The sequence below is a fragment of the Pteropus vampyrus genome, unplaced genomic scaffold, assembly GCF_000151845.1.
Source record: "Pteropus vampyrus isolate Shadow unplaced genomic scaffold, Pvam_2.0 Scaffold4, whole genome shotgun sequence".
NCBI lineage: Eukaryota > Metazoa > Chordata > Mammalia > Chiroptera > Pteropodidae > Pteropus > Pteropus vampyrus.
In genome coordinates this window covers 13,446,042-13,462,595 of record NW_011888785.1, presented here as the reverse complement: position 1 = coordinate 13,462,595, position 16,554 = coordinate 13,446,042, and the positions used below count along the sequence as shown (strand labels likewise).

At 35.4% G+C, this 16,554-nt stretch overlaps 1 protein-coding gene and 1 pseudogene across 1 annotated transcript in view; one reads left to right on the top strand and one right to left on the bottom strand.

The window, feature by feature from the left end:
• The window catches only part of PPP1R9A (protein phosphatase 1 regulatory subunit 9A), a 274,958-nt gene that overhangs the window by 107,013 nt on the left and 151,391 nt on the right, over positions 1–16,554 (top strand). The gene's annotated exons all lie outside the window — the stretch shown is intronic.
• On the bottom strand, positions 14,555–14,673 carry LOC111743318 (annotated as a pseudogene).

Below are 16,554 nucleotides of genomic sequence, written 5' to 3'. Positions count from 1 at the left end.
TAGCAAAATACCTTACAGATAGCTCTCTAGAGGTATAGATAGTTCAGCTCATTTAGATATATTGGAGATAGGAAAAGTTTAAAGAGTAATCACAAAACTATATTTAGCTCCAAAAGATAAATCTGATGATAGAGAGTGTTAAAAAAAAAAAAAAAACATCTAAAATAAGCATATCTAGGTAGCTTATGTTGGGTAAGTACAGAAGCATCACATTTTAGAATGATATATTGATCATTTAGATTAATTCGTTATGTCTTCCTCCAATGATTCCCCATTGTATTTGGGGTTTAATTCTAAGTCTTTATCCTGCATTGCCTGGAATTAAGGTGAGCATTTAATTTATCTTTGAAATCAGAACTCTTGAGAGTGAAAGGAAGTGCTATTACCAATTGCACCTGAAGAACAGGAGTACCTAGCCCTGTCCTGGGCAAATTAGGATACATAGTTACGTGAACTCTAAGGTCCTATGGGTCCTGACTCCCTGGTCCCTGCTTGCCCCTCCCGCCTCATCTACCACTTTTTCCGATATTCTGTATTGGCCTTTTTATTCTTTCTTGACTGGTCTAGGTTTGTACTTGCCTTAGAGTCTTTATACTTTCCTTTCTTTGCCAGAAACACTTTGCCATGGGATCCTCACATGGCTAACTTCTTTCTTGGCACAAATGTCATTTATCCTGGCACAAATACCATTCAGGTCTTGGCACAAATATCATTTCATCAGGGAGGCCTTTTCTGTCTATCCTTTTAAACAAGCCCTTCTCCTTCCCAGCACACCAATGTTTACTTTTCATAACACTTAACACTGTTTGAAATGTGTGTATGTGTATTTGTTAACTTTTTTGTCTGTCTTTTCCCATAAAGGATTGTGTTTATCTTCTTTATTGTCATATTTCCAGTGCTTAGAACAGTGCCTGGTATGTAAGGCTCAAAAACATTTTACTCATTTGTTAAATGAGTAAAGCAAGTTAATTATTACAACTTAAGTGATCCACGCCTGAAGAATTATATATCATGGTGTTAAAGTTATTTTGGGAAAAGAACCTTCGTATAAGAGGCAAAAAGGACTAACTTATTAATATTTGGTATACATGATTTATAAAAACAGAAGCGGGAGGTGGGATTTTCGTAAATCCTTTAGGGAGTCAACACATATTTATTGAGCATTTACTATGTCCTATACACTAGGCTCAATGCAAAGATGAAAACTACTTCCAAGAAGCTGATAGGAAACAAATTAGAGCAAGACAGTAAGTGTTTTGTGCTCTGTGACTGGTCAACCACCTCTTCCTAGAGGATTTGAGGACTTCATCTCTGGACTAAGCTTTTGCTGACTCTCCTTCTCCCCCGCCCCAGCTCTCAGTCTCTATATATGTTAAGTGGAGATGACACTTGCATTGCGCATCTCGCTATTATTAGTATAAAACAAATGTCTGGGAAAAGACTATACAAATTGTTAGGGCGTTTTTATAATCAAAAGGTGTTAACCATACCTTTTCCATGTCTCTCCAACTTAAAATATTGGCATTTTCCAACTTCTTCATTTCTGTTAAGACCTCAAGGCTAGAAACCTTAGCAATACCTTAACTCCACCTACTCTTTCGTTCTTGACGTGGAGTTAAGCCTCTCAGCTCTGTTAATTCTTCCTTTGGAACATCTCCAATATCAGTTTTATTACTGCTACTTGACACTCAACTCTGTTGCCTCATCGCTTGTTCCTAGAGTACTATGGTGGCATCTCACATGTTTGTTTTCTCTTCTATATCTGTCTCACCAAACATAGGTTATTATTCTTTGGAAGAGATGTTTGCCATTATCCTCAGCGATCTCCCACAGCCTGTTTGAAAACAAGCGCATTTCTCAGCCCAGTCTTTGGGATCTTCTGAAGTCATACTCTGCGTGTCAATCTCTTCCTCATGTCCATCTCCTCAGTTTTTTATTAATACACCCATTTCTGTGTCCCCCCCCACACACATTTTTTCATTCTAACCTAGAATGTTCTTCTACTCTTCTACTCTTTTCCTCCAGGAAGCCTTTCCTGACAGCATACCCCACATTTAATCTCAACATACTTTTAAAACTTTTGCACTTATTTTTTGTTGCATAAACATTGTGCACCTATTCTAGTGTCCATTTATTGAGTACCTGCCATGTGCCAAGAATGATATTCTAAATTTTTATTTCATAATTTCAAAAATGAACCCAAAGCCACCCAAGAAAGGCGTTAAAGCAGTTATTTATGAACTTGTGTTGTTATTTAACTGTCATATATAAATGGGCTTTCATCATAAAAAATTCAAAAGCTTTCAGAAGACAAGACTCATGTGTCATACTTCTTCACTTACACATACTATGAGTAATATTAAGTTCTCAGTTATACTTGTTAAAATTGCATATACGTTGTATAATTCCCAAAGGCTGACTTTCTTATCATCCAGCACACTTAATACCTATGAATTTGTGTGCTATAGAACTTTAATGGTCCAAGAAGTTCTTATCTAAACAATTAAATTAGAATGACAAAAGTTTAGTCAATTTGCTAATTGCCCTGTAATCATTCATTATCTAGGAACAAGTTTATGACCATGGGATTTATGTGGTATGCACCCTCCCCCACCCCCCAGGAAATTAACACTGATTCATAGTCATGCAAGGATAATTTCAGTATAACAGTGGAATACTTTGAGCGGCATAGCGGGGGTTTTTATTCCTTTTTTTTTTTTTCCCTCCCTCTTAATACTGGTTACTTCAAACCCTGGAGCTCACAGTGGTTTGAGGTTAATGAAGTGTTTCATTCTTATTAGCCATGGTGAGCTTACGGCGGTACAAAATACTGGGGTTTTCTTTCCATATGATTTTGCTGCATTTTTCAGTTTGTGAATACTGCATGCATTATATTACCATATTCCCAGAGGTTGCTTGGTGATAGCCAAGTTTGCCTGAAGTAATACTAATGGTATTTACAGCTGTATATAATATCAATTCACCTCATGAAACTTATCACTGATCTGTTTAAACTAGATATTTTAACTAGTGTATTTTTGCAGGTATTTGCTGTAACAGCAGCTCTTAAGAAAAATTGGATTTATACAATACTGAATCTTGAAAAGGCCAAAATCTAAATGAAATATTTATGTTTGGACATTTTTTGTGCAGTTCAGCCAGGGCAGTTCTAAAAATAATCAGACACACCATCACTAAAATTTGTGAGACAACTTCAGATTACATATAAATGTTGATTAAGTTACTGATGCAATATACTGCTTTTTAAAAAATTGTTAAATTTTGATCCTCTCTTTGTGACACATATCGTTTGGAGACTTAGAAAAGAAAAAGGAATTTATGACTTCATCAAAAGGCTCATTAGGGAATATGTTTGGCTTTCATGCTGAGTTTCTTCTTTTTTTTCTTCTTTTTCTACTGTTGTTGTTCCCAAGAATTTCAATCTTTGCACATACATAATTTGAGGGATTTCAAATACTGCATTCTGCCACAGCTGTTTTAGATATACCACAAATCATAGTTGTATGAAATTGATTTTTTTCTCTGAATATGGAGAAAAGCAAAGAATACAGAAAAGAAAACAAAATGGGAAATTTAAACTGTCTCCATAGTAATCGAATGATTCATACAGCCAAACGCTATAGTTTAGTAGTAACTACCTTGCTTTTAATACAATATCATATACTAGTGGTTTGTTTCTCATTTAGTGCAGATGTGGAATATTCTGTATCTCTAGGGTGGTTTATAAGAAATTATGGTCATGGTAGAGAGGTTTAATTTGGGTTTGCTTCATGAACTTGAGGCATTTTCCCCAAAAAGGAACTGGCAGATGAATTTTAGGTACATTAAAGAAATAAATACAGACAGCTCGGACAACCTCTAAAACTTGGAAAACCACCCCTGTATTTTATTTTTTTCTGAGTCTCTATGAGCTCATTTGTTAATATCCCCCTTCTTTATTCACTTTTGTCCCTTCCGCTTACACAGCGTTATACTGGAAGTAATGTTATGTGTAACAGAATCCATTTGATTTGTTTTTCCTATACCCATTCAGTAGGGTATTGAAGAGAAATTAATTATATTGAACAATTTTTCTTAAACTTATTTCACTTTCCCTCTCCCCAGTCATCTATTTTTCTTCTCATTTGGAACTTTAGTTATGGGTAGTAGTACATCAGGAATTAAAAAGACTTTTTTTTTTTCCCTGAATACTAGAATGACCACACCTGCCAATTAGAGAGCTACATGCAGCAGTGGTTAGAAACCTGTCTGAGGACTAGAAATTCATGGAGAACGTTTAGGAACACGTATTCTCAAGTGTGTACCCTGAGATTCTGACTTAGTAAGCTCAAAGTGGCCCTGTGAATAAGTACTGGAAACAATTGACAATAGTGTTAGCTCTTAAGTACCCTTAAGTGGTACTCTAAGGATTGTTTCAAAAAGAAAAAAAAAAAAAACTTTTGTTTTTCTATAGATTTACTTCCCAAAGTCCTATTTTTATCTGGACTGTTTAGTTGGCTTATAAAAAAGAAAAAAAGAAAAAAGATGATTAAGGCTAAACTAAAATAATTAACTGGACTATTAATAGATCTGTTACTGGGTATTAGATGTTATACTGGGTAAGGTAAAGAAAATGCAAAGAATTGTAAAATGTTTTTCTGGACAAAGAAAAAACATGTATCAGAAGGTATATGTTTTTAGACTGGAGATGGAATCAACCTGGTAAATGAGACTTCTTAAGGGGAGAATATAAACTGAGAAGAGAGGCTGGCCTACCACAGCATCCGCAGGAATGCAGTCTTTAGCTTTGGATTAAATGGGAAAAGGGTCTGAAAGGAAGATTGTGAAATAGTTGCTAGAGAGTTGGGAAGAAGACAGGAAAGATGCAGCAGTCAGGGCCAAAGAACTTTTCAGGGAGGAAATAGTCAACTGTATGAAGCTGCCATCAAGGAAAGATAAAAGAGGACTGGAAAATCGGCTTTACCAAAGGCAAAAAAAAAGTGTGGGGTGGGGCAGGGCAGAAGTTTCTTGTATCAAACATTATTTTTCAGACTTTAGTTATTCATGTTCATGTATCATCTCTGTATTTTTTTCATTTATGATTACCATCCTATTTTTCACTCTTTCTCTTCATTGCTTTTGTAGGTGATACTGCATGGTTAAAAATAATCGAAATTTTATAAAAAGGTATATTTAGGATTAGCTTCACAATCATACCAGGCCTCTGATTCCTTTCGCCTCACTCCTTATAAACAACTATTCTTATTAGTTTCTTGACTGTCCTTTCATGTTTCTTTTTACAAAGTCCCAAGGAAATCTATCATAGCCTTTTAATTCTCATGAAAACCCCACTCTTTCTGAAGTACAAGAGAATAACAACATAGCGATGAGCTCTAGGTTCTCAGCCCAGAACTCAGAGAGCCTTGAGCCATGTGATTAAACTGCCCAAGTGTGTGGTCTTGAGTGCTGAACAGAACCTTGAAGTTCATGTTTTATTACTGAAGATCCGTATCTGTTAATCCTAGAACATAAGTGATTGGCATTTTGTGTGAGATTGAACATGACAATTTATGTACGTTAACTGTAAGTTTTAAGGAAAAAAAATTGTGACGTATTAGCCCCTACAGAATAATTTTGTAGCTCAGACTTGAATTTGAATTTTATTTAATTCCTTTGTTCCCAGTGAACCCTGGGTCCTTTCAAGATTGTGGAGACCCTGGCTCCAGCTCTAGACCCCCGCCCCCTCATTCAGCCCTTTTGTTCTTGTTCTGTGAAAAGCAGGAAAGGGTACACCAACATCAGAGAGTTTCTGAAAAATGTGACTGAGGTGTTTTGCCTCTGATGTTGGGAGGATTTAAATTGAGGGAGAAGCTATAATCTAAGAGAAATCTAGCAGACAACTTGGAAATTACCTAGGAAATTGAAAAAATCCAGGATACAGACTGGTGGTTCTCTAAGCCTATCATCCCCAGTTCTCCCACATAGTAGAAGGCATGAGTCTGACCCTAAAACACCAGCTGTCAGTGCTATGGTGCCTTCAGGCCTCATTGGGCTAAAGCCCAGCCTTTTATGTGTCAGTTTCTTACTTAAGAAACTAAAATCCAAGTATTTTAGTTCTTGTCAGAAAAGTATCTGACAAGTAAGTGTCTAGGTAGGCCGAACATCTCACATTGGACACCTCTGACAGTGGGGTTTCAAGGCAACCATGCAGTTTGGCAGAGAGGTGGGGCAGAGCTGGAGATTTATATAAATTACTTTATGGAGCAGAGATTAAGATACGTGTTAGGAATCGAACTTGGACACTAACGAATAAAGAGCAGATATGTAAAAGAAAGGTGAAGTGGCCGTGACTAATCATCACCCAGGCCATGCCCCCTTCACCAGTGCCAAACAAGGGCCTTTTATTGCTGTAAAGTGAGATCAGCTATTTACATAAATTAGGTAAGGGGATCGCTCAGTCTTGGTATGTTACGTGCCACAGTTAAAGAGATAAAGTCAGAAACTCCCAAACTTTTCCAACAACTTAAAATTAGATTTAGATGCTGGTATCATCTAAGTGTGGTTTTGCAACCTCAGAAATTTGGTACTTTGACCTCCACTGAAACTCCACTGGGTCAGGTACCCCGATTAGCTATAGAAGGTTTGTATTCCAATTTAGATATGACTTTAACATAAACTTGTAGCATGTGGCATCAAGCTCATACATATATCACCTGCCTATATACTCTCCAGATGAGGCCTCTAAATGAATATTAATATTCCATTGATCCCAGCTTACTCCGGACTGTGACTGTACGGTGGTTAGGTGAGGAGATATTTCTATTTTATGGAGTAGATGACTCAGGAATGTTGGGAGCCAGTAGTAATGGCTGGGATATGGAGTGGGGAGGGGGTACTCAGAAACTTTACCTTCAGCTTTAAATATGTATATTGAGATATAAATTTATTATAACAGAATCCTATAGTAATGTGGTATTTAAAAAGATCATTTGCACATTTGAATTATAAGGAGAGCCCTTTGTTCAGACAATGAAAATACCTGGACAAAAAAGACACCTGGAATTTTCAGGCCTTTTTTGCTTTCTTAGACTTTATGCTAGGGCTCCATACAACACTACCCATGGGAATTTATCAGTGGAAATGAACAGGAAGTTTTAAACATATGTGAGCTAACATCTATATAATAAGCGAATAGGGAGAAATTCTGTAGGTGATAGTCTAATAGTTGCAGTTTAGAATGCTGTCACTTATGTGATAAAGTAATTTAAAAAATACAACGGGCCTTTAAAAATATGAATCGTCAACATTCTTTGAATGGTATTTAATAAGCTGTGGCTTTGTCTCCAGTAGCAACATGATGCAGAGTAATGTCACTGTTACCCAAGATACAATAAAACTTTATTAATACAGAACAGTGTCCCTGAAAATGGCTTGTAAATGAATGGTTTTTAAAATAAAAACAGTGACCTACTCGGCTAGTGAATATAGAATTTGCTTAAAATACCTTAGTGATTTGAGCAAACCTGGATTACCATGAAAGATGCTATACTAGGGCCCCCATTTTTTTTTAATTAATCCACCAAGGCAGTTTAATTGAAGAGAGTCTCAGTAGCTTGTATCCTCTGGTAATTGTTTTGGTTCTCATTTCCCTTTGACAAGGGCAATTGTGTGTGTATCTTGAAGATCGAAAAGATTCTACTCCTTTGCACAGCTGACAGGGTGCTTGGATTCAGGGGAATGAATTTGATGACTTTTCAGGGTGAGTGGAGAATTCTGCCCAAGGCTTTGTCTGTTGTTTTACAAATTCAGAAACCAATGTCTTCAGGCTCAAATTCTCACCCTTGTGTTTAGGAAAAACACATGACCATCAACATTTGAGAGGGCGTAAGAGGGGATTCACAAACCCTAGCTTCCCAGTTTCCTTTGTGTTGGTGTGCAAGAGAACCAAAAATGTGCTTTGGAGGTCCTTCTTGCTTCTGCAAATAGGAGCAGCTCAGCTCATAGATGAGTGATGTGTTTTTCCCTTTCAGCTATGATTGCCATATGATTATGATTATAAAACTATATTTTTTCTTTACCCTTTTTTGCTTCAAGCAGAGCCACTAAATTTTTTTTTTTTTTTTTTTAAATATCCACAACAGGCTTTGCTGTCACAGAGTCCTTATAGCTGTGTTTCTCCTTTTATGAAAGGGGGAGTGTTGCTTAGTAGCGGTAGCGGCTGTGGGTGTTTGGTGGCAGATGGGTGGGTGACTGCAAGGCTGCAGCTGCAGTCTTGCAAATATTGTTAAAATAAACTTCCATTGCAGATTGACTGGTCAAGTAGTGTGTTATTGTGATGAAGCAGAGTTGAAAGTTTAATGTGAAAAAGAGTAAAAGCATTTATCTGAGCCATGGAAACTTTGATGGTGAGTAGTGTCAGTAAGATTTCTTGGCAGAGAATTGTTAGGCTGTGACCCTAAGAGGCCTCTAGGGAATGATTGAAAAAAAATGTCACTAATAGAGTATTTTGATGAAAGAGAAAGCAGTTACATTATTTATTCTGAGAAGGCTTCATTTCACAAACTAATCTTAGTTTGCGTATTAGATGTTACTTTGGCCTGCACTGGCCAGTACAAATATATTACAAGCATAGTCATTGTGGTTAAAAGCGTGGTATCTGGAGCTGTATCGCCTAGGATTGAACCCTGATTGATACATATACATATATATGAATATATATATATATACACACACACATACATATATTTGAGTTGGTTCTTCCTGAACTCTCTTTTTGTTCATCAGTCTGTCTGCTAGTACATTAGTAATAAGCAGTCTTAATTGTAATGCAGTAAGTCCTCACTTAACATTGTTGAAAGGTTCTGCAAACTTAAGTGAAATGAAATATAATGAAACCAGTTTTACGTTAGGCCAATTGACATAAACAAGAGTTAAGTTCATAAGGCATCTCATCAACTTATAAAGAAATGGCTCTGAACTAAATGATGTTATTGAAAGACCTGTACTTTAAAATTTCTTTTGTATCTAACTATCTTCCAACACTATTTTTATGCAGAAATTTTTTAGTTCATTCTTTAGTATGTTTTTCTTGCAGAACTTAAATAAACATTGTCATATTTCAAAATAAAAGTACCATAAAATTTGTAGGTTATTTTAAGTGAGAATCCATTGAGTTTATAAGTTCTGTGGGACTTAATAGCTTATTCAGTGGGCCTTAATTCCTGAGGTAATCATAAATGACATATTTTCTCTCATTAGATTTTCTGTCATTGTTTATATATGAGAAAACTTTCAGTTTGTATATATTAGTTTTATAACCAGACTCCTTCCTTAATTATTATGTTGCTAATATTTTCCATTTGATTTTTTTTTGTTTTCATTGTACCACTTGCAAATTATAGCTATATTTCTTTCCTTCTAATATTTATGCCATTATTTCAATGTTTATATCTTTTATTTCTTTTTCTTGTCTCATTTTGCTGGTTAATTCATTCTAAAAAGTGTCACTCTACTTTTAACTTTTTTGAGTGACTTTATTCTAAAGGATACTTTTGTGTAAATATAGTTGACTTTTAGTTTTAATCCGGTCTAAAATTCTTTTTCATGTAACTAACTGACTGTTCCATAAGCAATTATTATTATTATGACAAGATGTTTCATTGTAATTTTACCAGCTTTGTTATAGTTTTTGTTTTCACTGCTTTCTTTGTTTTCTGGTCTTTGCTTTTGTTGTTGTTGTTTTTTGTTTTTTGGTGTTTGTTTTAGTTTTTTTTTTATGGTGATATTGGTTAATGAAATTCAGTAAGTTTCAGGTGTCTAATTTAACAGTAAGGCATATATATGTTACATTGTATTGGTCTTTGCTTTATGGTCCATATTTTTTATTATTTACACTTAGTAGTGACCTTTAAAAATTCAAATTATATAATGTGATTATTTTTAATTAAGAGATTATCTATTACCAACTTGTTAATTGAATATGAAGATATCAGCATACTTTGAAGAGGATCAGAATATGCCACCCCAAAATGTGCCACTATGGTGTAAGGATTATTTTGAACTGAAGGCAACTGAGAAATAGCAGACATGAGGGAAGCTCTCAGCCCTTCCCTTTTCTGCCTAAAAGCAGGGAATACATTTTCCTTTGTAAAGGTGAAATAAAATTTCATTTGTAGAGATGCCCCTGCTTTCCTGTACCAAGAAGAGAATGATTCTTATCACAAGAGGTGACTTGAGTCTGCTTAACAAACCTTGCTAAAAAACCCTTATATGTCATACATTTCCTAGTCACCTTCTCACAATTTACCACATCTAGAGGCCCCAATCCCAACTCCTCCGTTTTTTTTTGTTTGTTTGTTTAGTCACTTCTCCACAATTTATTCCCTTTTGGTAAAATGATTGATAAGCCCCCAGGACTGATCACCCGTTTGGAGTCCTGTGCATTTAAAGACGTCAATGACATTTGTTTGCCTTTTCTCCTGTTAGTTAATGTCTTCTATCAGTTTAATTTTTAGTCGTCAGTCACAGAACCTAAGAGGGTAGAGAAAAAATTTCCTTTCCTACAACTTCCATTTTTCTTTTTTACCCTTGACTTCTTTGTTGTAATTTTGACTTTACTGTGTTAAGAAAGAGTTTTCAGAAAAGGGTAAAATCATGTCTTATATAGATTTAATAATGAACAGTTATTAAAGGATTTAATTAACTTGTATGACATGAGGGAACCAAGTAGACGTTATAACAGGTTCAGAGAAAGTCAGAACAGCACAGATTTATGTGAGGTAAAGAACTCTTGAGATGAGTTGCAAATGGAAGCAAAACTGGTTTTTCTATAGGGGATAGGAAGTCAATTAAAACACTATCAGGCAGGTCACAATGTACATTTCTACCAGTTATTTTTAATTTACAAATAGTTACAAAATAGCCCAAAGACAATAATGGGACTAGAATTCATTAACCCAGGTGTATACATAGTTTCCTTTGGAACACAATTTATTTTCCTTTGACTTTACTTTTACATAGGAAATATTTATGATATTTATTTTATATATTATTACGTAATTAACAGAGTTGCTTAGTCTTCATTCTCTATATCAAGGGTAGGAAATTTTTTCTTTAAAGGTCTAGATAGCAAATATTTTAGGTTTTGTGGAACTCATACGGTTTCTGTCATATATTATTTGTTTTATTCTTTTTCTTTTCTCTCTGCAGTCCTTTACAAATGTAAAAACGATTATTAGCTTGTGGGCTATACAGAAACAGGCTGTGAGCTGTATTTTGCTGACTCTGCTCTATGTAAATGATTGAAGTTCAGCACCAGTCTTTATACTATTGGTTTCCAGTTCTTGAGATCTCCTTGATAATTTCTTGGCTAACCAGTATTCGTTATCAAATGCACACAAACGCAAACACGTTCTCCTGAGAAAGCTCACTAAGGCAATGTACTTATTTTTAACCAGTCCCTGCATGTTTCTCTATGCTTTTATGCGGAGCAGTGACACACCAAGAAAACAACAGTGGGAGTGATGGACCCTCGCTCGGTACAGGCTATGTAGAGGGGTATAAGCGAGGAAAAGTTTTTCTTTTTTTTCTTTTTTTCTTACCCTTCTAGGTTCTTTTGGCTCGTGTAATAATTAAATTAACATTAGACAGATTAACAGGAATAAAAGCAAATTTAATTTTGTATGGATGAGAGCCCCAAAGATAAGGGCAAGTTGGACAGTTGAGGCATATATGCCATTCTGAGCTAAGGAATGTGAGTAGGGGCTTAAGACACCAAAAGGGAGGAGGATAATTCACAGAAGATAAGAAGAGCAGGCATTTGATAATTAGCTGTTTGCCCTGCCATGCAGATAGGTCTTTCTGATAAAGTTATCTCTGGTAATAGCTTTCTCTTTCTTGTAATAGGCCAGGCCCCCTATCTAAATTCTTTTAAGTAGTTAAGAAAGAGATAAAAGATTTCCTTGAGTTGGCAGGATCTTGATTGACTTTAGCTTTAACCAATTCACATGCCAAAGTGGTGCATTTCGGGGTGGCATACTCTGCTCCCCTTCAGATGCATTGCCTGAAGACAAATTTAAGTAATAATAAAATTGAATACAAGTTGGTTTATCCAAGTTCATTTCAAGAGTAAATTCAACTTCCACTTCCATTTATGATGTACTTACAAAGATTGGACATACCTTCCTCCTCAAAACAACAACAAAAATGGAAAACTATGAAAAAATAGTAGTGAAAACATTGATATCAAAGCAGTGAAGAACAGTAACCCCTTTGAAATAGGAAAGAACAAGGTGAGGCCTACAATTGCCCAGTTTCACCTGAAGGAAGTTACCAGAATGTTGTGCAGTTACGTGGAACCCTGGCAGAGCTTGGCATTAACGCTGAGATGAAGTGACAGGGCAGGGAGTCTGGGGAAACCAAGACAGCTAGAGTCCCCAGGGCAGAGTAGTGATAAGGGGAGAGCTGCACAAAGAGCTCAGTGAATGAGCTGAATACTGATTAGTGCATGCATGTGAGAAAACCACCCAAAGTAGGAAAAATAAAACACTAGACGGGATCAGAGGGGCCAGTGCCCAAATGTTACATCCGGGATTGAATAGTGCTTATTTCCAACAGCAAGAGTGAAAAACCTCATAATTCTTTAGGTACAGGTTAGAGTATCAAAGAAGGGTCTCACCTCTTTAGAGGATTAAAAAAAATTAAACTTAGACTAAATACAGCTCCTTTTCTTCTTAATGAAGCTTAAAATCAGGACCTGAAAGTATCACTTTCCAAGTAACTTAACTGTATTCCAGAAAAAAATAATTCAAGAATATTTGTGAAACTACAAAAATATTCAGTTTTCAAGAATTTAAGATTTCCAATGTATGGCATTCAATTAGAAATTTCCAACCACACAAAGAAGTCGGGGGGTGAGGCGGGGGGTGGGGGGGAAAGCATAATGGGGAGAAAAAAAAAATCAAAACTGACCTTGAAATGACACAGAAGGTAGAATGAAAAACAACTGTGTTCCCTCCATTTGAGATGTTAGAGAAAAGATTGAAAGTATGAGGTAGAGATATGAAAGTTCTAAAAAACATACAAATTAAACTTCTAGAGATAAGGAATGGAATGTTTGAGATGAAAAATGCAATATGTGGCTTTAACTGCATGTCAGACAGTTGACAAGTACAGATTAGTGAAATTGAAGATATAGCAATAGAAACTCTCCAAAATGAGAGAGGAAAAAAAAAAAAAGACTGGTGGCAGGGGAACCCCCTACCTCCCCCCGCCCGCCCCGCCAGCCCCGGTAAACTGTGAGGTAATGTAAGTGGCCAAATATATATGTAGTGATATCAGTTGGAATGGTGGAGAAAAGTTTCTGAAAATCTTCTTCATAAAAGTAATACTGGCAAAAATGGTCACAATCAACTTTTTCAGAAATTAATGAAAGAAATTCAAGCAGAGGCTTGCAGCAATCATGAAGCATTTATTCAAGGAAAACTGGATCTCGGTAAGAACAGCAAGCTTTGTGGTGTTTTAACTTGCTCTCTTACGTCCCCGCCCAAACCCCTATGGCCAGGGTAGCCTTCAAAACCGATAACCTGGCAGCCATGTGAGAGGCCATATGGTGTCAGAGATCTTTCAAAACCCCATTTCCATAGAACTGTCATTATTTAACCTGTCCAGCGATTCTCTGGAAGACCCTGCTCACAAAGCTCGTCTTTATTTTACCTAACTCAGATCTCTTCCAGTGCAAACAGTCTCTTTTGGGGAAGTGGAGTATTTGTCATGAACAATTGTTTAACATTCCTGCTGCCTTAAGTGGTAGGTATCATTGGAACAAACAGTAGGCTAACCAAAAAGTTTAAAAGGAAAGCTGAGGAATAAGATGTTCATAGGGGACTTTGAAGAAGCTCTGTCATATTCCAGGAAATCTAGAAGGCTGTACAAATGTTTAGGGCAGTGAGCATGCTCAGGAAATGCCTGCGAAAGCCCTAAGCTCTTGGCTTTGGCCGACATTTGAGGCTGAGCAAGGTGGGGTGAAGCAGAGTTGTCTATGAGCTGTTGAAAGTGTGCCCCAACACACACACAGCTCTGCTGCAAAGACCGGGAGACAGATTAGTTTCGTGAGGTTAAAGAAATCTTGTCTAATTGTTAGCTAACTACTAAGCTAACCAAGCAGAGTGGCCATACAGCACAAAGAATATACACTCTATAGAATTCATTTAGAAAAGTCACTAACCACCACCCACCACCACCACAAATAAGAGCAAGAAATATAGTGTGAGTGGATTACAGCAAGGAGGTGGGGAATGAAAAAAAAATTTTGAAGAAATAATGCTGAAAAATTTTTGAATTTCCAAAGTTGTTAAAAACACTAAGGTCATAGATCCAAGGATTCCAAAGAACTCAGCTACCAAGAAATATAAGAAAACTATACTAAAGGTGAATCATAATCCACCTGTTTGTTTGTTTTTATTTATTTTCAGGCAAGGCAATCCTTGGTTGACCTCACAGATTGCACAGTTCTTGTCAGTTTACAATCCCTTATTTTTTTTTTTTTAATTTTTTACACCTACAGCACCTGGTCTTCCTCGGTGGTCTTCCATCCAAGTACTAACCAGGCCTGACTCTGCTTAGCTTCCGAGATCAGATGGGATCAGGCTTGTTCAGGGTGGCATGGCCGTAGACATAGTCCCAATGTTTAAAACCAATGAGTGATAATAAGCAAATGTAAAAGTAACCAGAGACTACAGGAACATTATAAATAAGGGAAAAAAAGAAAGATGACAGCAGATTTCTTATCAGAAACAGCAAAAGCTAGAAAACAAAGCTAGGATATCTTTAAAGTCCTTTAAAACAAAACAAAACAAAACAAAAACTTTTCACACTTATGTAGCATGTATATGCCACAGGCATCAGTTTATAAAAGAAGAAAAATGGGTTACTGTTCACCAATGAGCTGACAAAATTTAAAGCCTATGTTAAAAAAAAAAGTCTAGGAGGAAATTTTGGATTTCTTAAGGTCAGAATTGGACAGAAAATCAGTCTGCTGTTACTGGATAAATGAAGGATGTGTACATGAGGGAAGAGAACAATTAAAAAACAAGTTGAAATAAAAAGAAACTTTAGTGAAAACTTGGGAAAATAGGCTAAAATTCACTAAGAAATTATTTCCATCAAATTTTGTCTACATATTTTTATTATAAAGGATTTTGAACATATTGAAAATATATAATATGACAACTTGGGCACTCATTACTAAGCTTAGTAAAATTTTAATGTTATATTTGCTTTGTAATTTTCTATTTAAAGAAATAGAATATTACAGACTCGGTTGATGTTCACAGTGTTCGTCACCCTATATAAAATCGTTTTTGCCGCCCTTCCCAGAAGTAATCACTTTTCTGAATTTGGTGTTTTTAGTTACCAAGCATATTTATTTTTAAAAAACATATAAATATAATATTTTATTTTATGCATTTAAACTGTATGTAAATTGTATCAAATAAATGCACTCTTTGATAATTTTTTTTCTCAATTTAAAAATTTTGAGGTTTGTTTTTATTGATACATTAACTATAACTCATTTAGTGATAGTCTATATAGTTAGTACATGTATTCTATAGTATGAATATTCCAGAATTTATTTTCTTGTTATGGACATTAAGATTGTTTGTCATTATCACAAAAAAATGCCATGTAAATCCTTGTACATATTTACATATGCATGCAAGCAAATGTTTCTTTATACTGGTTTCCTCTGTGTGGACTAGCTAGGATTTAGGTATATGTATTCTTAACTTCAGCATCTGTTGCCAGATTACTTTTCAGAGGGCTATACCCACTCACACATCCTTCACTAGTTCCTGTTGTTCCACATTCTCACCAAAACATAGCCTATCTGATGGATGTAAAATGAAATTCATTGTTTCAATTTGTATTTTTTTGATTACTTGTCATGAGTGTATTAACCATTATATTTTCCTTTCCTGTGAGTTGTGTTTACATCTTTCCTCTTATTATTCTATTTGTTTTATTTTTATTTTTATGAGTTTTAAAAATATATATTGAATACCAGTTGATCAGTATCTTATCCCAGTTTATATTGTGTATGATATCTTATAATACACAAGTTTGAATTTAAACATAGTAATAATTATTAATACATAATAGCTTTTTTTCCTGTCATTTTTAGACATCTTCCTAAAGTCATAAAATATCTTCTGTTTTCATCTAAACGTTTTAAGAGTTTGCTTTTCAGCTTATGTCTTTAATCCACTAATCTACTTGGAATTTTTGGAATTGATTTTACATATGATATGAGGTAGGAATGGAATTTAATGTATTTTTATCTTTGTTTACCCTTTTCTTTTTCATGTAAGTGACCGATTGCTTTCCCTAACTATTTTTTCTCAAATAATTTAAAAAATTTAGAGTACACTTAGATTTGCAGGAAACTTGCAAAGATAGTACAGAGAATTCCTATGTACTTCACACCCAGCTCTTGGATTGTTAATATCTTACATTAGTATGGTTTGAAGTAGACTATGGAACGGGTTGTCCTACACA